Source organism: Mobula hypostoma, chromosome 16 (assembly GCF_963921235.1).
Source record: "Mobula hypostoma chromosome 16, sMobHyp1.1, whole genome shotgun sequence".
NCBI lineage: Eukaryota > Metazoa > Chordata > Chondrichthyes > Myliobatiformes > Myliobatidae > Mobula > Mobula hypostoma.
The window spans coordinates 33,330,478-33,352,158 of record NC_086112.1 but is presented as its reverse complement, the minus strand read 5'-3'; positions in this window follow the sequence as shown (position 1 = coordinate 33,352,158).

Below are 21,681 nucleotides of genomic sequence, written 5' to 3'. Positions count from 1 at the left end.
ATTACTCATAGGTGGTAACTGTTTCCTGGGCCAAGACAAGGAGCAATTGTGAAATCAAATGGACTGAAAAATGAACAGAAATGTTATGAAATAGCTTTCCATCCATTTTCAATTCACCAGTGCCCATTTTGTTCACTAAAAACAGACATTACCCATTAGAAGGAAATAATTTCAAATTTCCCTTTAACTTGATTATGGTGTAATCTGGGAATCACCAAATATGTTTACTTACAGTGAATGGTATGTAGTTATTAATGCAAAACTTAACTTCCACTAAATTCTGATATAGTGTTGACTTTCTATAAAATTTGGGGTATCTAGACTGAAGTGAAACTGGGGAAAAACTCTGATAATCTTCCAGAATCTCATTGCAGTGGCAACCATACATACTATAATGTAAAGCACAGTTTGTGATGTTTTTCTTCATGCCATGATTTTGTCCCTGAGAAATCATGGCACACATGACCTTCCCCCATGCACAAACCCAGCCCCACACATCCCCACATTCCCTGAACCTGAATACTCATTCCCTACAATCCAACTCTCCTCCCTGAACAGCAACCGTAGATAATAATGCCACCACTCCCACTAGTCCTCAAAGATCTCAATAAAGGCAAGTGTGGGACTAGATTACAGAAGGCATGCACCAGATCAAAGTGGCAGGTTCGAGTGATACTGCATCTCCAGTAGTGACATCAGGAAACACAAGAGGGTTAGTTGGCCATTGATGCCATTGAACTTGCACTTAAGCGGACTTGGAGGCAATTCGATGCGGCAGAGCTGAGGTGAGGCAGAGTCGAGGCGGAGACTGAGACTGAGCGAGGAGAGACCCGAGGTTTGATTGATTTAAGCACCAAGCCACATTGGAAAGGTCGGGTCCAGGCTGAATTGGGGAGGCAGGGCTCAGGCCTGAGAGTGTAGCAAAGTGGCAGGGCTCGAGTCCAAGACCAAGAAACAACCAGAGGTTCGGATGATTTAAGTATTGAGCCCGACTGAAAAGATCAGGGTGTCTGGGCCAGAGGCGAGGGATGGGGCAGTTTGGCTCACAGCTCCGCAAGATTTACTTGTCTTTGCATTGAACTGAGGCTGTGGCCTGTAACTAATGGGCATCTGAATCGGTTGCAGTGATGCTTCACTGTCTTGAGCTTCAAATGCCATTTGCTTACTTTTATTGATTACACGATTTGTTTCTACTCTCTCTGCGCATCGGGTGTTCGACAGTCATCTTTTGTTTTAATGGGCTCTATTGGTGTTCTTTGTTTTGTGGCTGCCTGTAAGGGAGACAAATCTCAAGGTTGTATTAAGTATACATACTTAGTTAACAAATGTTACTTTGTGCATTGAATTGTACTTTACACCTGCTGCCTAAGCAGCCCTGCCTAATAATTTAGACTATGACTACGCTTTGGTGATAATCCTTCACCTTGTTTCAAGCCCTGCTGAAAAAGTTAACTTGCCTCTTTCAGATGGGAATCGATCTACTACGCACTTCCAGTAATTTTGTTAATCTAAAGCTATCATATTGATTGTTTTAAATACTTAATTCTTTAAAAAGTGAACTATGTTTCCAGTCACCCAGTAATGCAGACTTGCATTCATCATCTTTGCCCAAGATGTTGGTAAGTCCACTGTAGAATGATAACCATATAATAATTACAGCACGGAAACAGGCCATCTTGGTGAGACCACACCTGGAGTATTGTGTGCAGTTTTGGTCCCCTAATCTGAGGAAAGACATTCTTGCCATAGAGGGAGTACAAAGAAGGTTCACCAGATTGATTCCTGAGATAGCAGGACTTTCATATGATGAAAGACTGGGTCAACTAGGCTTGTACTCGCTGGAATTTAGAAGATTGAGGGGGGATCTTATTGAAACGTATAAAATTCTAAAGGGATTGGACAGGCTAGATGCAGGAAGATTGTTCCTGATGTTGGGGAAGTCCAAAATGAGGGGTCACAGTTTAAGGATAAAGGGGAAGCCTTTTAGGGCCGAGATGAGGAAAAATTTCTTCACACAGAGAGTGGTGAATCTGTGGAATTCTCTACTACAGGAAACAGTTGAGGCCAATTCATTGGCTATACTTAAGATGGAGTTAGATATGGCCCTTGTGGCTAAAGGGATCAGGAGAGAAGGCAGTTACAGGGTTCTGAGTTGGATGATCAGCTATGATCATACTGAATGGCGGTGCAGGCTCGAATGGCCGAATGGCCTACTCCTGCGCCTATTTTTTATGTTTCTATGTTTCTATCTCGGCCCTTCTAGTCCGTGCCGAATTCTTACTCTCACCTAGTCCCACCAACCTTCATTCAGCCCATAACCCTCCATTCCTTTCCTGTCCATATAGCTGTCCAGTTTAACCTTAAATGACAACATCGAACCTGCCTCAACCACTTCTGCTTGAAGCTCATTCCACTCTCTGAGTAAAGAAGTTCCTCTTCATGTTACCCCTAAACTTTTGCCCTTTAAATCTCAATTCATGTCCTCTTGTTTGAATCTCCCCCACTCTCAATGGAAAAAAGCCTACCCACAGCAACTCAATCTATCCCTCTCATAATTTTAAATACCGCTATCAAGTCCCCCCTCAACCTTCTACGTTTCAAAGAATAAAGACCCAACTTGTTCAACCTTTCTCTGTAACTTGAGATAGGAATCTGATCAATTTTATCAAAAATTGATGTGCTCAAACTGTAAGCAAGTACTTCTATCAGCCTGTTCCATGCAGTGTCTTGTGATGTTACAGTCCTTTTCATCTTTGATTCTGAGTCCACAGATCTGAGCCAAGCTCTTGTCAATGGAGTCATCTGTTTTTGTTTTTTTTCTGTGTGTGTTTCCAGTCTTTGACTGCATGGGCTGATGTAAGAGTGTTAATTACCCAAATACTAAACAGTCTGGAGTAATTAATGTGTGAACTCAGAACATGTGATTGCTGTATTACTGTGAAATAGGCATGAGTTCTTATGCCTATAAATGCTGCATACAACTAACGTTTGTTTTCAAATAATTTTGGCTAAACTAACTCGTTGCTTTCCTGTCTATATATAGTATCTGTGCAACTTAATTGAAAACTTATCTCAGTGTGATTTTAGCCTTATTTACACCACAGCTGTAAATGTACATGTTGTGAATTTGCAGCTGATTATTAACACTTCTTTTGAAAGGTGCAAAATTATTTTCTCTGATCTGATAAGAATACAAACTTCTGTCTCCGTGAACTGGATTCAATGTCTGGGGATTGCTTGATAGGATTTGGTCCAGGTTTTTGCTAGACGAAGAAGCAGAACATGTGGATACTTAGAATTTTATCCAGTAGCATGCACAAACACGATCAGAATTCACTAAGTATGAATAACAACTTATTTTTTAACTAGCTTGTAGCCCAATGCAGATGAAACTAGCACCTTGATAGAGAGACTTCACCTAAATAATAAGCCCACAATCAGAATTCACTAAATATGAATAACAACTTATTTTTTAACTAGCTTGTAGCCCAATGCAGATGAAACTAGCACCTTGATAGAGAGACTTCACCTAAATAATAAGCCGATGTTGTGGTGGGAGTTGATGCATTGGCACCTACTCTTGTCTTCAACAAAAGCTGTTCACGTAAATCTGGTGAATTCTGTGTCATTGACTTCTTTCCTTTCATAGGCTGCTGTCAGGGTTTAGTTCATTGGAGATTGCCAGTCAACCTGTGATGATAGTTATTTGGATGAGCAACCAATAACATTAACAAATTTTCAGAGAGCAAAGCAGCAAAGTAAAACACAACCTTAAACTAATTTTGTGACCATTTTACAGAACGTTTAGTAAGGATTTGAATATTCATTCATAATTAAGGCTGAAACAGAAATACAAATTCCATTAGATTTTGAAATAATTTGTGAAACAATTCAATCCATATAGACAGATTTAGTGAGCAGCAATTGGCTTAGTATATTTCCATTCTCAAAGAATTCAGTGTGTTTTCAGGGTATTTTAAGTAATTTCATCTGTTTCTGTGTAGTAAAAGTGTTGAATCTGCTCACTGTATTCAGTTTTTTTTAGCTTTGCCAGGACAACTTGACTCCAGGTCCTCTCATGCCTCAAACATGGAACAAAGAGCTGAATTGCAGAGGCAAGGTCAGAATGTAGATTCATTATATATATGGGGGCAATGGTTAAAATGAAGTTCACAGATATGAAAGGATAAATAGCTCACATGAAAAAGAAATCACAAGTCGCAGTTAGATAGAGTCATATAGAAACCTTTTGGCACATTGGCCTTCATAAATCAAAATACTGAGTACAGGACGCAAACACAAGGAAATCTGCAGATGCTGGAAATTCAAGCAACACACATCAAAGTTGCTGGTGAACGCAGCAGGCCAGGCAGCATCTATAGGAAGAGGTACAGTTGACATTTCGGGCTGAGACCCTTCGTCAGTCCGGGTCTCGGCCCGAAACATCGACTGTACCTCTTCCTATAGATGCTGCCTGGCCTGCTGCGTTCACCAGCAACTTTGATGTGTGTTACTGAGTACAGGAGATGGGATGCTATGCTGAAGTTGTATAAGACATTGGTGAGGCCTAATTTGGAGTATTGTGCGCCATTGTGCTCATCTACCTACAAGAAAGACGTAAGTAAAGTTGAAAGAGTACAGAGATATCTTACAGGATGTTGCTGGGTCTGGAGGACCTGAATTATAAGGAAAAGGTTGAATAGGTTAATACTTTATTCCCTGGAGTGTACGAGAATGAGGGGCTTATACAGAGGTATACAAAATTTTGACGGGTATATATAGAGTAAGTGCAAGTAGGCTTTTTCCACTGAGGTTAGGTGGGACTTCAATGAGAGGTCATGGGTGAAGGGTGAAAGGTGAACATGAGGGGAAACTTCTTCACTCAGGGTCATGAGAGTGTGGAATGAGCTGCCAGCTCAAGTGGTGTATGCAAGCTGGGTTTCAATGTTTAAGAGAAGTTTGAGTAGGTACATGGATGGTAGTGGTATGGACAGCTATAGTCACAGTGCAGGTCGATAAGGGTAGGCAGTTTAAATGATTTGGCACAGACTAGATGGCCAAAGAGCCTGTTTCTGTACTGTACCTTTCTATCACTCCATGGATCTAAATATTTGTGGTCATTGGAGGCTGAATTATTCCAGCGCAGCACTGCAGGAGATGGTTAGGAAGTGTTCCAGGAGCAATCATCTTCAGCTGCTTCCTCAATGAACTTCTTTCCATGATAAAAGTGTCTGCTGATTGTACAACTTTGAAGTCTATTCATAACTCCACAGTAAATGTTGTAGCCCAGGCCTGCATACTGATCCATGCAAAAAGACCAGGTCTGATGAGCAAGCAATATTTTTGCCATAGATGATCAAAGTTTAAAGTAAGTTTATTATCGAAGTACATATATGTTACCATATACAACCATGATTTTCATTTTCTTGAGGGAGTACTCAATAAATCCACAATAGAGAAATAACCATAATAGAATCAATGAAAGACCCCACCAACCTGAGTGTTCAACCACTGGGCAAAAGACAACAAGCTGTGCAAATACAAAAAGAAAAATAATGATAAAAATAAGGAAGCAATAAATATCAAGAACATGAGATGAAGAGTCCTTGAAAGCAAATTCTTAGGTTGTTGGAACTTTTCAGTGATGGGGCAAGTGAAGTTGAGTGAAGTTATCCCCTTTGGTACAAGAGCCTGATGGTTGAGGGGTAGTAACTGTTCCTGAATCTGGTGGTGTGAGTTCTGAGGCTCCTGTACCTCTTCCTGTGAGAAAAGAGCATGGCCTGGTTGAAGGGGGTCGTGATGATGGATGCGGCTTTCCTGTGACAACGCACTGTGTAGATGTGTTCAGTGGTGGAGACGGTTTTATGCGTGATGATCTGGGCCATATCCATCCATTTTTGTAGGATTTTCCATTCAACTGCATTGGTATTTGCATACCAGGATGTGTGATTAGCTTCTCACTAAGAAATAATTCAAATGCTTTCCACTGACAATCAATAGCTCTACAATTTCAAAGTCCCCTAACATCAACATACTGGGAGTCATGATTGACTAGAAAGTCAATTGGAGCAGCCACCTATGCAAAAGTTTCCAAGTACAGGTCAGAAGCCGCAATCCTATGGCAAGTCACTCACCTCTTGACACCCAGAAGTCTTTCCACCAACTACAAGGCATCAGTCAAAATTCAAAGTTCAAGCTAAATTTATTATCAAAGCTTGTATATATTACCATATACTTACCAAATTGCATTCATTTTCTTGAAGGCACTTACAGGAAAAATAAAGAAATACAATCAAGTCTATGAAAAGCTATACATAAACAAAGATTGACAGACAGCCAATGTGCGAAAGAAGGTAAACCGTGCAAATAAAAAAACAAGATTTGTAAAGAATCCTGAAAGGGAGTCTGTCATTCATTAAAATACGTCTAGAGCTGTTCTATGCATGGTAGACTAGCAGTTAGCACAATGCTTTACAGTACCAGTGACAGGGGTTCAATTCCTACTGCTCTCTGTAAGGAGTTTGTACGTTCTCCCTGTGACCGTGTGGGTTTCCTCCTGGTGCTCTGGTTTCCTCTCACAGTCCAGAGACGTACCGGTTGATAGGTAAATTGGTCATTGTAAATTGTCCTGTGATTAGGCCAAGGTTAAATCGGGAGTTGCTGGGTGGCACAGCTCAAAGGGCTGGAAGGGCCTACTTTGCTCTGTATCTCAATAAACGAATAAATAAATAGATCATGGTGTGTGAAGTTATCCACACCATTTCAAGAGCCACTGGGTAGAAACCGGAACACCTGGAGCAAACCCACGTGCACAAACTTTGTCATAGAGGACGGCGGAATTGAAGTCCAAACTCCGACTCGAAGAGCTGAAATAGTGTGATGCTAATTGCTATGCAATCATGTTGACTTAGAAGCATAGAGCTGGTATTATATCGTCACTTGCCCCTGCCCTCACCATGTATGTAACACCTCCTCCCTCAGCACATGCAGGGACCTAAACAGTCCTTTCAGGTGAAGCGAAGGTTCACCTGCATCTCTTCCACCCTTGTCTACCATATTCAGTGCTCCTGATGTGGCCACCTTAATGTCAGTGAGACCATGCGTAGACACAGCGACCGTTTCCCAGATCTCTTAGTCTGCCATGGCCATTCTGAACTCTCACTTGCAGACCATTTCAATACTCCTTCCTATTCCCACACTGACCTGTCTATCCTTGGCCTTCTCTCTTGCCAGGATGAAACCCAATACAAACTGGATGAGCAACACTTTATACTTCAATCTTAATGAAGGAAGTCTTGATGAACATCGACGGTTTATTCCCCTACATAGATGCTGCCTGACCTTCTGAGTTCCTTCAGCACTTTGTGTGCATTGCTGAAGATTTCCAGTATCTGAATTGTGTTTGTGATTTTATTTACCACCAGATAGTTTACCACCCAATAATTGAGTTATGTTGGTAGATTTTGCTTTATAAGGAGTAATGGCATGTACCTCACAACCAGATGTACAAGAGCGGGGTCACTACTATTTTTCAATATTGAGGAAGGCAGTTATTGATTTCAAACAAAAACCTGCTTATGCTGGAAAGCTGAAGTAAAAATAGAAAATGGTGGGAAGTCTGGCAGACATCCCAGGCAGCATCTGTGGAGAAATTCATTATGAAGTTGATATTTTATCAGGACACATGCTTTCCTTTTTGTCTGTCTACAGATGTTGCTTTTCCTGCTAAATGTCCCACCATTTTTTTTGTTTTTATTTATTATTGATTGTAAAGCACTGTAAATTGAGCTCCAACTTAATTATTTGACAGGAGAAATATGCTATTAATGATATTGCATTTATGTGCTGAGTTACCATGCCAAATAATTCATGCAATGAATTAAAATAATAATAAGATAAGTTCTGTAGATGGTAGTATTAGAAGGCTAGACAAGGCTCTGTGGGAATTTGCTAAAGTTCTTGAAGTTTTACTGTGAGATCTTTAACATCCGCTCAAACAGACCGTAGTTTAACGTTTTATCCAAAGGTCACACCTCACATAACACAGCACACCCTCAGTGCTACTCCAGAATGTCAACCTAAATTATGGGCTCCAATGCTGATGTGAGGCTTAAACATACAATCAGAAACAAGAGTGCTTCCAATTGAACCAAGTAAATGTATAAGTAGAAATGTAAAAGATGAATATTTAATTGAAATTTTAATGTAAAAATATGAGACTTTAAGCTTTAAATTTAAATTTTAAACTTCAAATTGCTTTTAATTTGGTGTATTTTGTTTCCAATGGATATGATACTGAAATACATTGCACAATGATGTGCAGATATCACAAATGCCTTAATACCAATTTTTATGACTGTGAATTTTTTAGGCATGTGTTTACAAATATAATCAATCTATGGGGAATGAAATGTGTTTGAAATTCTGATGCAATAGTGTATTTTGCATCAATTGGGCTCTAAAGATACAACCCTCAGGCGTATTAAAGAGCCACTTAGCAGATCTCGTCACCACAGCAGCTGCAGTCCCTCGACCAGGAATGCATTATAAAGACAAGTTAAAGGTTTGCTTGCCCTTCCCCCCATGCACTCCTGTGCCTCATGGGTTTAAAACAGCTTTGAGTTCCTTAATTCACAGAACAGGCGACAGACACACTGATCAGATGAGCAAATAAACCCAATGGTTAATTTATTAATATGACTGCAGGCTGCTTTGTAATTTATTTTCCCCTTCTATGAACTGTCTATTTTAGCCTGAGAATTGTCCTGCTGAAATGCCTTGCTTTGCCGACTATAGGAGTAAATTATTCATACCAGGAATGGTAGCAGGGGTAATGTTCAACTGTCTTTTAATCCTTATTTGTTGCCTTTATTTGATAGTTTACCTTTTTAACAGCACAAAGAGATAGGGGGACAAAAAAGGAGAGGGAGAGAGATAACGCGATCTTCTCATTAGCCTTGGTCATAATTTTCTGCCTAATCAGTTTAACATTTCTAAAGTAAATAAATCATCATTATTAAAGTAGCAAAATCTGTGGAAATCTCAAGTGCAAACACTAGCAAGGAAGGTTAAGATAACTGAGCATTGCAAGCAATGCCCCGTTTATATTGATGGAAGAATACTCAACACATTTCAGTTACATTCCTGATTCAATAAGAATCAGTCATAGGACACGATTAAAAAAAAGCAGGCCCTTTGGCCCATCTAGCCAATGCCAAACTACTAATCTGCCTAGTCCCATCAAACTGCACCCAGACCATAGCCCTCCCATCCATATACCTATACAAATTTTCTTAAATGTTCAAACTAAATCACTTCCACTGGCAGCTTGTTCCACATTCTACCACCCTCTGAGTGAAATAGCATCCCCTCATACTCCCCTTAAATATTTCACCTTTCACCCGTAACCCATAACCTCTAGTTCTAGTTTCACCCAACCTCAGTGGAAAAAACCTGCTTGCATTACCCTATCTATACCCCTCATGATTTTGTATCCTTCTATCAAATCTCCTCTCGGTCCCCTGCACACCAAAGAATAAAGACCTAACCTGTTGAACCTTCCCCTATAACTCAGGTCCCCAAGTGCAAGCAACAGCCTTGGAAATTTTCTCTGTACTTTTTCAATTTTATTGTTCTCTTTCCTCGTGGGTAGGTGACCAGTACTGCACACAATACTCCAAATTAGGCCTCACCAATGTCATATACAGCATCAACATAGCATCCCAACTAAAGTACTCAGTACTTTGATTTACGAAGGCCAATATGCCAAAATCTTTCTTTACCACCCTAAAGCCTGGTTTATACTTCCGCGTCAACATGTCGCCATAAGGTCTGTGTTGCCACAAACCCTACGCAAAGCCGACGCGGAACCCTATGCGAGAGCTTGCATTGCTGTGACACGCATCTCTCCAAAAATGTAACTGAGCGTTGCGGCAACGCAGACCGTAAGAACTGTGATTGGTCCACTTGGTAGCATCACACGTTATCCTACGCTGCAATAGCTTCCCATTGGGCGACTGAAGGGCAGGGAAGGAACTCTGGCTGCAATGCTTTCCATAAAGCTTTATAGACCTCCGAAATTATGGAGGACACATTTTGCACGAAAAAAGACGCTCGCGTCTTGTTTACCCTGAGACTACCATGACCATGAAGCCTTGCGCGGGCAGGTGAGTGCGCATGTGTGACGTGCGCGAATTGCCGAGCGATGCAGACACACCAACACACAAGTATAAATGCTCATAACGCGCATAGGTTACTTGTGTAGGTTACGGTGTCGAGTTAACGCAGAAGTATAAACCAGGCTTAATTGTGACACCACTTTGAAGGAATTATTCATCTGTATTTCCAGATCCCTTTGTTCTACTGCACACCTCAGTACCTTACCAGTCACTGTGTAAGTCTTACCCTGCTATGTTCTCCCAAAGAGTCTGCATTGAATTCCATCCGCCATTTTTCAGCTCATTTGTCCAGTTGGTCCAGATACCACTGCAAGCTCTGATAGCCTTCCTCACTGTCTACTATGCTCCCAATCTTTGTGTCATCTGCACATTTGCTGATTTAGTTTACTACATTATCACCCAGATCATTGACATAGATGACTAACAACGACCCAGCACTGAATACTGTGGCACACTACTTGACACAGGCCCCAGTCAGAGCGTCAAACATCTACTATCATTCTTTGGCTTCTCCCACTAAACCACTGTCTAACTGAATTCACTACCTCATCCTGAATGTCAAGCGACTGAACCTTCTTGAACAAAATCTGTAAAAGCTGAAAGGTAGTAGAGAAACAGAACAGGAATGAGTTTTGGGGAATAAATTAAAGAAATAAATTGGTTTATTATTGTCACATGTACCAAGGTATTGCAAAAAGCTTTGTGTTGTGGTTGTCTGTGAGGAAAACAAATCCTAGGGTGGTATATTGCGTACATACTTTGATAGTAAATGTGCTTTGAATCGTTGATTCTATACAGATCTTTTATTACATAGTGCCTTGAGGCAGTACAAGGCTAAACAATAACAGAATGCAGATAACAACAGGAATTCTGCAGATGCTGGAAATTCAAGCAACACACATTAAAGTTGCTGGTGAACACAGCAGGCCAGGCAGCATCTGTAGGAAGAGTACTAACGAAGGGTCTCGGCCTGAAACGTCGACTGCACCTCTTCCTACAGATGCTGCCTGGGCTGCTGTGTTCACCAGCAACTTTGACAGAATGCAGATGACGTGTTAAAGGTACCAAGAAAGTACAGTGCAGACAGTCAATAGCGTGAAGTGTCATCATGGGGAAGATTGGGAGGTTAAGATTCTACCTTATTGTACTAGCAGAGTGTTCAATAGTCTTATAACAGTAGGAAGGAAGCTCTCCGTGAAGCCTAATGGTCCCTGCTTTCTGGTTTTTTCTTCTGAAGGGGGATAATATCGAAAGTGGATGGAGTCTTTGATTATGTTGTGAGCTTTATAGAAACTTTCCTAGTAGGGCACATAATAAATCACCAAATGTTTCTACAGACTGATTAAACTGATGTAAGTTTTTAGTGACTGCTGCTGTCACCTTCTTGAGTCTCATTAGGATGTAAAAGGAATCTTACCCTCTTGGTACAGCAAACATGAACTTTTATTGCACATTGTTAACATGTGTATTGGCCACTGTCTCCTCTCCCCCCCCCCCATTCACAGGCCTATTCCCACACCACAGTCAGGGAAAAGCAACCTCTGCTCTCTGCTCACAATGGGAGTTGCACTGTAAATAAAAATGCATTTTCAAGCAATTATTTCCTTCCCGTGCAACCCTCCCTCCCCACCTCAGTTCCTGTCCTGCAGATTTAGCACATGGGTTGCAGTCACCTCTTTGTTCAAAGTGAATATCAGTTTCCACTTTTCAAACATCTGGAGTTTGGGAATAATTGATAATGCAATTGCCATCACAGTGCCTTTCTTCTCCACAGTGACTAAAGGAAGACATTAATAAAGTTCAGTATTGACATCTTCAATGGGTTATGTTAAGAAGTACATTCTAATTTCACACCATTCGTCCCTGGGGACACTCCATTCATATAGCTGAGTTACTCCAGCCCTAAATTTGAAGCTGCTCAGCTTGAACACTCATTTGCACTTGGCCTACAAAATAATAGCAGATAGTCACTCTATGACAGACAGCGTTAAGTACTTGGTTGGCAGTAATGAATCACCGCTACAGAACCTGTTTGTGCATTCATTATAAACACAAAAAAACCTCTCTCATCCCATCCGTTCATTATACAGAACAGTCTTTAAGAGGATTAACGGGTGAGGATGGGTGTGGGGGTGGTGGGAGGAGAAAGAATGTACTTATCAGTTGATTCTCAGCATTGGTAATACCAATTTAATAGATTGAGGCTGAATTTTGGATTATTGTGGCGTGAATTCCTTTTGTGTCATTGCAGAACAGAAAGCAGCTTGTTTTTCAATCTGTTTATGAGGGACACTATTGACTTTCTGATGAAATGACCCTGGAATCTGAATTAATGTGTACTGATCCTGTCTGCCTGAAACTACAAACAGAAGCTGTTTTGTGACCTGATAACCATTCCCCTTTCAAAAAAAACTCTCTGGTTTAACTCTGAATAATATGATTAAAAGCTGCTGACTGTGGGTGCTCTGCTTTGACCAGCCGATTCCCAGGATTCTGTTGGGTCTGTTGCTTGCAGAATTAACACAAAATTCAATTACTCCTAAAACAGATACAGTGAGCTTGAAACAGGATTAACTCTCACTCATTCTGTGCACTGTGAGGCATACCAACTATGTGCTGCCTGTGCAATTGTTATAATCGCAGTGTCCTGTAAGTGCAAGGCATATTGTTAATTGACGGGACACTTCCAGAGATGAACAATATTGTGCTAAATTGGTATATTATTGTCACATGTACTGAGGTACAGTAAAAGATATATCTTGCATACTGTTCACACAGATCAATTCATTACAACAGTGCGTTGAGGTGGTACAAGGTAAAGCAGTAACAGAGTGCAGAATAAATTGCAGTGCAGGTAGACAATAACGGGCAAGGTCATAACCTGGTAGATTGTGAGGTCAAGAGTCCCTGTTTACAAACTAGAGAACTATTTCTTTAACTGTGGGATGGAAGCCGTCCTTGAGCCTGATGGTACATGGTTTCGGGGTTGTATTTCCTGCCTAATGGAAAGGGGCAGATAGAACACCCAGAGTAGGTGGAGTCTGATTTTGCTGATTGGTCAACTGAGACAGCAAGAAGTGCAGACAGATCCCAAGGAAAGGAGTTTAGTTTTCATGATGTGCAGAGCTGTGTCCATAACTCCATGTAGTTTCTTGAGGTTGTGGGTGGAGCAGTTGCAATGCCACCATGAACACAAAATACTCTGCAGATGCTGGAGTCAAAGCAACAATCACAACACGCTGGAGGAACTCAGCAGGTCAGGCAGCATCCGTGGCAGTCCGGCCCGAAACATTGACTGATCGTTTCCACGGATGCTGCCCAACCTGCTGACTTCCTCCAGTGTGTTGTGAGTGTTGCAATACCACCATGCTGCGATGCATCCAGATAGGAAGCTTTCTATTGCGCACTGATTAAAAAATGTTGAGGATCAAAGTGTCAAATTTCTTTAGTGTCTTGTGAATGTAGCCAGCATAAACTTTCTTACATTGTATATGGAAGAAGTTCTGAAGATGACCTGGAAATTTGCGAACGATGGAAGAGAGTAAATCCTGTTTTTGAGCACCTCACTGGAGGCCTTGGAGAAGGAGGTAGAAAGCAGAAGGGATACCTCGAATCTTCTGGGTGTCAAGAGGGTTCTAAACATACACAGTAGTGGGAGTAGGAAACAATGAAGGCCGAGTCATCTCAATGACCACAAACACATGGACGTGGTCAGTAGGTGCAATATTTTGAATTCTGCCATTCTAACGACAGCACTATTAGAATTACACATTTCTTGATATTTAGATTAGATTATGAGGACACGCAGTCCTCTTTTATTATCATTTAGTAATGCATGCATTAAGAAATGATACAATATTCCTCCGGTGTGATATCACAGAAACACAGGACAGACCAAGACCGAAAAACTGACAAAAAGCACATAATTATAACATATAGTTACAACAGTGCAAGCAATATCGTAACTTGGTGAAGAACAGGCCATTTAGCACGGTAAAAAGTTCAAAGTCTCTCAAAAGTCCCACATCTCATGCAGACGGGAGAAGGAAGAAAATTCTCCCTGCCATACCCGACCACAGTCCATCTCTGAGTTGTCCGAAAACGTCGAGCTCCAACCAGCCCTCCGACACCGAGCACCGAGCACCACCTCTGCCGAACGCTTCGACCCCAGCCCCGGCTGCCAGCAGCAGGCAAAGCCGGGGATTTTGGGGCTTTCCCTCCGGAGATTCTCGATCACACAGTAGCAGCGGCAGCGAACTGGCATTTCAGAAGTTACTTCAGATGTTCCTTCGTGCTCTCACGGCTGTCTCCATCAAACCAGAATTGTGCACGGCCCCTATTTAACAATACAATATCATTTCACCGGAGAGGCTATGCGTGCTGCGTCACGCGCCATCTTCTCCTCCCGCATGAATTATCACACCCCCAAAAATTATCAGTGAAGGATCTCTTCCAATCAGGACTCAAGCCCAACTTCGTATATGATATTACACTCTCACGCATGCCACATGGGCGCATATCAGCATAGCGGTTAGCGTGACGTTACTACAGCTCGGGGCAACAGAGATCAGAGTTCAATTCCAAAGTCATTTGTAATAGTCTGTACATCCTCCCCATGGAGTGCATGAGTTTTCTGCAGGTGCTCTGACTTCCTCCCACAGTGCAAAGATGTACCCGTTAGTAGTAAATTGTCCCATAATTAGGCTGGGTTAAATAAGTGATTGCTGGACAGCACAGTTTGAAATGCCAGAAGGACCTTCTCCACTCTGTAGCTCAATAAATAGAAATAAAAGTTGGTGCAAAAATCAAATCCTATCAGCAACTGATGAATCACCTCATCACACTGCTTGGAGCACATTTCTCTGGGCCCCATTCTTGCTTCCAGTGGTATTTCTCCCATCCCTCAATCAGATGCTTCTGGATTAAGCCCCACTGCAGAGAGCTGGCCACAAAAACCAGTCCTTAATCTTCAGTGTTATATCTTCTGGAAGAGATATTAAACTGTAGATCTGTAAATTCTTTTGCATGAATATTAACAATCCCAAGGTGCTACTTTGACAAACAGGGAACCCTCAATCAATATAATAAGAGCAAATAATGCAGCTTTTGTTGTATTGTTGTTTGTGGATGGCTGCTGCACACAGTTTAATTGCTGTTGTTCCTAAAACTGTGAATAATTGCAACTTCAAAATTACTCATGGACTGTGGAGAACTTTGGCTCCTCCTGAAGTTAATGAACAATGCCAAAAATGCCATCCTGTTTTTAACATTTACTTTTCCTGGACATTGCAATACAAAATTGAACTTTGTACAACTAACCAGAGAGGAGCAAGCAGGTCCAAATGACAATGGAGTCCTGTGGCTGAATCTGATGAAAGTGATGCACTTTCATACAAATCCCCCTTTTATCCTTTCATTTGCTCGTCAGCCTGCACTCTCCTGTTTGCATCACAGCCTGGTATGAAATCTCCAACGCACAGTTCTGCAGATGGTTGTACACTCAGACAGCTCCATCAGGGGTACAATCCTCCCCACTACCAAGGATATAAGACCATAAGATATAGGAGCACAAGTAGGCCATTCAGCCCATCGAGTCTGCTCCACCATTCAATCATGGGCTGATCCAATTCTTCTAGTCATTCCCAGTTCCCTTCTTTCACCCCATACCCTTTGATGCCCTGGCTAATCAAGAACCTATCTATCTCTGCCTTAAATATACCCAATAACTTGGCCTCCACAGCTGTTTGTGGTAACAAATTCCACAGATTTACTATCCCCTGACTAAAGTAATTTCTCCACATCTCAGTTTTAAAAGGATGTCCTTCAATCCTGAAGTTGTGTCCTCTTGTCCTAGGCTCCCCTACCATGGGAAATAACTTTGCCATATCTAAACTGTTCAGGCCCTTTAACATTCAGAATGTTTCTATGAGATCCCCCCTCATTCTCCTGAACTCCAGGGAACAGAGCCCAAGACCTGCTAGACGTTCCTCATACAGTAACCCTTTCATTTCTGGAATCATTCTCATGAATCTTCTCTGAACCCTCTTCAATGTCAGTACATCCTTTCTAAAATAAGGAGCCCAAAACTGCACACAATACTCCAAATGTGGTCTCATGAGTGTCTTATAGAGCCTCAACATCACTTCCATGCTCTTATATTCTATACCTCTAGAAATGAATGCTAACATTGCATTCACCTTCTTCACGACCAACTCAACCTTTCGGGTATCTTGCACAAGGACTCCCAAGTCTTTTTGCGTCTCTGCATTTTGAATTATCTAAATAATAGTCTGCCCGTTTATTTCTTCCACCAAAGTGCAAGACCATACACTTTCCAACATTGTATTTCATTTGCCACTCCCCTAAACTATCTAAGTCTTTCTGCAGGCTCTCTGTTTCCTCAACACTACCCGCTCCTCCACCTATCTTTGTATCATCAGCAAATTTAGCCACAAATCTATTAATACCGTTGTCCAAATCACTGACATACATCATAAAAAGCAGTAGTCCCAACACTGACCCCTGTGGAAATCCACTGGTAACCGGCAGCCAGCCAGAATAGGATCCCTTTATTCCCACTCTCTGTTTTCTGCCGACCAGCCAATGCTCCACCCATGCTAGTAACCTCCCTGTAATTCCATGGGCTTTTATCTTGCTAAGCAGCCTCATGTGCGGCACCTTGTCAAAGGCCTTCTGAAAGTCCAGGTACACTACGTCTACTGCATCTCCTTTGTCTACCTTGCTTGTAATTTCCTCAAAGAATTGCAGTAGGTTTGTCAGGCAGGATTTTCATTTCAGGAAACCATGCTGGCTTTGGCCTATCTTGTCATGTGCCTCCAGGTACTCTTTAATCTCATCCCTAACAATCGATTCCAACAACTTCTCAACCACTGATGTCAGGCTAACAGGTCTATAGTTTCCTTTCTGCTGCCTCCCACCCTTCTTAAACAGCAGAGTAATATCTGCAATTTTCCAGTCATCCGGTAATCTGTTGATTCTTGAAAGATCATCGTTAATGCCTCCACGATCTCTCCAGCTACTTCCTTCAGAACCCAAGGGTGAATTCCATCAGGTCCAGGAGATTTATCCACCCTCAGACCATTAAGCCTCCTGAGCACCTTCTCAGGCATAATTTTTACTGCACAACCTTCACTTCCCTGACACTCTTAAAAGTCCAATATACTACAGACGTCTTCCACTGTGAAGACTGGTGCAAAAAACACACTCAGTTCCTCTGCCATCTCTGTATCTCTCACTACAATATCTCCAGCACCATTTTCTATTGGTCCTATATCTACCCTCAACTCCTTTTTACCCTTTATATATTTAAAAAAAGCTTTTAGTATCTTCTTTGATATTAGTTGCCAGCTTCCTCTCATAATTCATCTTTTCATTCCTAATGACTTCTTAGTTTCCTTCTGCAAGTTTTTCAAAGCTTCCCAATCCTCTATCTTCCCACTAGCTCTGGCTTCCTTGTATGCCCTCTCTTTTGCTTTTACTTTGGCTCTGACTTCACTTGTCAGCCACGGTAGTGTCTTTCTTCCCTTTGAAAATGTCTTCTTATTTGGAATATATCTGTCTTGCACTTCCCCCATCTTTCACAGAAACTCCAGCAATTGCTGCTCTGTTGTCTTTCCTGCAAATGTCCCTTTCCAGTCAACTTCAGCCAGTTCCCCTCTCATGCCATTGTAATTTCCTTTATTCCACTGAAATATCAACACATTGGATTTTATCTTTTCCCTCTCAAATTTCAAAGCGAACTCAATCATGTTGTGATCACTGTTCCCTAAGGGTTCCTTAATGTTAAGCTCTCTTTTCACCTCCGGATCATTGCACAACACCCAATCCAGCACAGCCGATCCCCTAGTGGGCTCAACAACAAGCTGTTCTAAAAAGCCATCCCTTAGACATTCTACAAATTCTCTCTCTTGAGGTCCAGTACTGACCTGGTTTTCCCCAATCCACTTTCATGTTGAAATCCTCAACCATTATCGTGGCATTGCCTTTCTGACATAGAGTCATAGAAAACTACAGCACAGAAACAGGCCCTTCAACCCATCTAGTCCATGTCAAACCATTTTAGGCTGCCTAATCCCATTGACCTGCACCAGGGCCATCACGCTCCATACCCCTTCCATCTTTATACCTATCCAAACTACCCTTTCCACACTCTCGTCACCCTCCGAGAGAAGAAGTGTCCTCTCATGTTCCCCTTAAACACGTCACCTTTCACCCATAACCCATGACCTCTGGTTGTAGTCTCACCCAACCTGAGCGGAAAAAGCCTGCTTGCATTTAACTGTACACCTCATAATTTTGTATACCTCTATCAAATCTCCAAAAGACAGTGCCTCAAGAAGGCAGCATCCATCATTAAGTACCCTTACCATACCATCTGGGACATGCCCTCTTCTCATTACTGCCATTGGGGAGGAGATACAGGAGTCTGACGACCCTCAGTCAATGGTTCAGTGACAACTCCCCCCTCCCCCCACCAACATCGTATATCTGAACTATCCTTCGCACTGCCTTGGTACTGCTTTTTTTTTGCACTGTTTATCTATTTTTATAAGCTATATTATTTTTATGTCCTTGCATCGTACTGCTGCCGCAAAACCACAAATTTCACATCATGTAAGTCAGTAGTAGCAAATTTGATTCTGGTTTTGTTGTACGGGCTAGAGAGTGGAAGCACGCATCCTTTCATTCCTCCTTACCAACACCACAGGGTAACCGTACCCGAGTATAACTTTTACTAGGTCTTTGGAAACTAAAAGCTCACTAAATTATCCAGTTTGAAGCCAGTGTTGACACAGTCACATTGCCATCCTGTTGCTCACAGCCACCAACTTGGATATTAACACTGCAAGTGATTCAGAGGTAAAGCTGAAAACTGCACACATTAGGAATAAGTGGTCAGCAGCCAAGATAAATGGAAGAAGTAATCCAGTATTGGATTGTTGGCGGATGAAGGTGTTTAATGATCCTGTCATCGACAACTTAGGGGAAGATTTCATGCAGAAGGTCATGGAAAGGTAGACACAATAAAACATTGGATGCATAGGGAAGACTACTGGAAGTTCTTTTGTTTACCCTCAGGGGTCATTGAGGAGCCTGCTTACAGCTTGGTAGAAGGGTGTGTTCAGAGCCTTGGAGACACACCATTCTATCTCATTTCATTGGACCCGGTTATGCCGTGGTTTTCCGCAACCGATGCTGCACCTTCCATTGTAGGTCAGTATGCTTCCACTAAAGGTCTGCGTGTTGCAATGCGAGCTCCAAATGCTGCCATGATAGCTGTGGATGACCGAGTGCAAGAGTGGTAGCAGGATCTGATGGATATCAGCTATCTTTCCTGTACAGATTGCATGCCTTGCTGAAGCACGGTCCCTGAGAGAAAGGTGGGGCACATAGTGCCAGGAGTACAAGAAGGACTCATGCGCTGTACTCCTTCAGGAATGCAGCATTTATCCTTCGATGTGTGCCACTCACTAATATTCTGCTTTTTAGCCAGAATTGATTAGGGCCATAAGGCTATAAGATGTGAAAGGAGAATTAAGCCATTTGGGAACAAGTGTGCTCCACTGTTTGGGGCCAAGGCTGTTTTTTTTTCTCAACTTCATTCCCTTGCCTTCTCTCCATAACCCTTAACCCCCTTACCAATCAGAAGATTGGTAGCTGCCATCCATTACGTAGTTTGGATCTGAGCCTTCAGGCAGCACTGAGATCTGTAGCCTTCTCCATAAGACACCAGCAGCTGCCACCAGCCACATTGCAACTACTGAGGTGACAGTGAATAGGAGATTAGGCCTGCCAAGGCATATGGAACACTGACACTAAAGCAAAAGAATGATGAGTTTACTTTTGAATGGGCTATAAAATTACATCATTTGTACATTCGTTTTTTAATGTTTTTTTCTCATAACTAAAGAAATGGGACTGTCGGAAAATTGTGGCAGTGCTTTACAAGAATCACATGGATGAATACTTCACAGGGCACAAATTCACTCTCCTTATTTTCAAACTTCCACTTTCGCCTGCTCCTTTGCCTCCTGTTCTCCAGCTGTTTACAGCATGCTTCATGCTGAAGACTGAGACCACATGCAGATTTCTTTCATGGACCACTCAATCACATCAATGTCGCCCATTGGATCTTGCCTTGCATACTGCATTCAAAAGTTCAAAGTTCAAAGTAAATATATGATCAAAGTACATATATGTTACCATATACTACCTTGAGATTCATTTTCTTACAGGCTTTAACATGAAAAAAAAGAAATACAATGGAATTTACAAAAAAAAACTATACATAAACAAAGACTGACAAAACACCAATGTGCAAAAAAAAACAGTGCAATAAAAATTATTATTGAGAAAATGAGTTATAAAGACTCCTTGAAAGTGAATCTGTATGTCCTAGAATCTGCTCAGAGTAGTGGTGATTGAAATTATCCATGCTGGTTTAGGAGCCTGATAGTTGTATGATATTAACTATTTTTGAACCTGGTGATATAGGACATAGGGGTCCTTTACCTCTTACCTGATGGTACTAGTTAGAAGAGGCCAGTGCTTGGATGGTGGGTATCTTTGATGATGGATGCTTCTTTCTTGAGGCAGAATTCCATGTACATCTATTTAATAATGGGGAAGGCTTTGCCTGTGATGGGTGGGACTGTGCTCACCACTTTCTCTCACCGTTTCATCAGCCATGTCATGACTGGTGAGGGTAGAGCACTGGATGTTGTCTGCATAGGGTTTTGTAAAAGTATTTGCCAAGGTAGATTGATCCAGAAGATCAAGTGATATGGGAGGGATTACGATGACTTGGTTGGTTGAATTCAAAGTTGGCTTGGTCAAAGAAGACAGAGGGTAATGGTGGAGAGATATCATTCTGACTGAAGGTCTGTGAGCAATGGTGATCTACGAGGATCAGAGCTGGGCGCCCTGTTTATTTGTAATGATTTAGACAAAAATATAGGCCTATCTGATAAATAAGTTTGCAGACAACGCAAAATTTGGTAGAATGGCAGACGATAAAGAAGGTTGTTATAGGGCACAGCAGGACATAGAACATTTGGAAATTTGGGTGAAGAAATGGCAGATGGCATTTAATCTGAACATGTGTTTTTTGACCATTGGGAGGTCGAATGCAAGAGCAAAGGATAGACTAAATGACAGTCCCATAGCAGTATTAACATGCAGAGGGGAATTGGTGCGCAAGTCCAATAGCTTCCTGAAAACAGCAACAGACATAAGCAGGAGAGTAAAAAATGCATCAGTCAGAGAATTGGGTATAAAAGTTGGCAAGTCATGTTGCAGTTGCATAAAACTTTGGATAGGCCTGCTTTGGGAGTATTGTATACTTTGCTGGTTTGCAACCTTACAGGAAGGAGGTGGATGATTTGGAGTGGGGTGCAGAAGTCATTCACGATGATGTTGCTTTGATTGGAGTGTATTCGTTATGAGGAGAGAGTGGATAAACTTGGAACATATTTACTGAAGT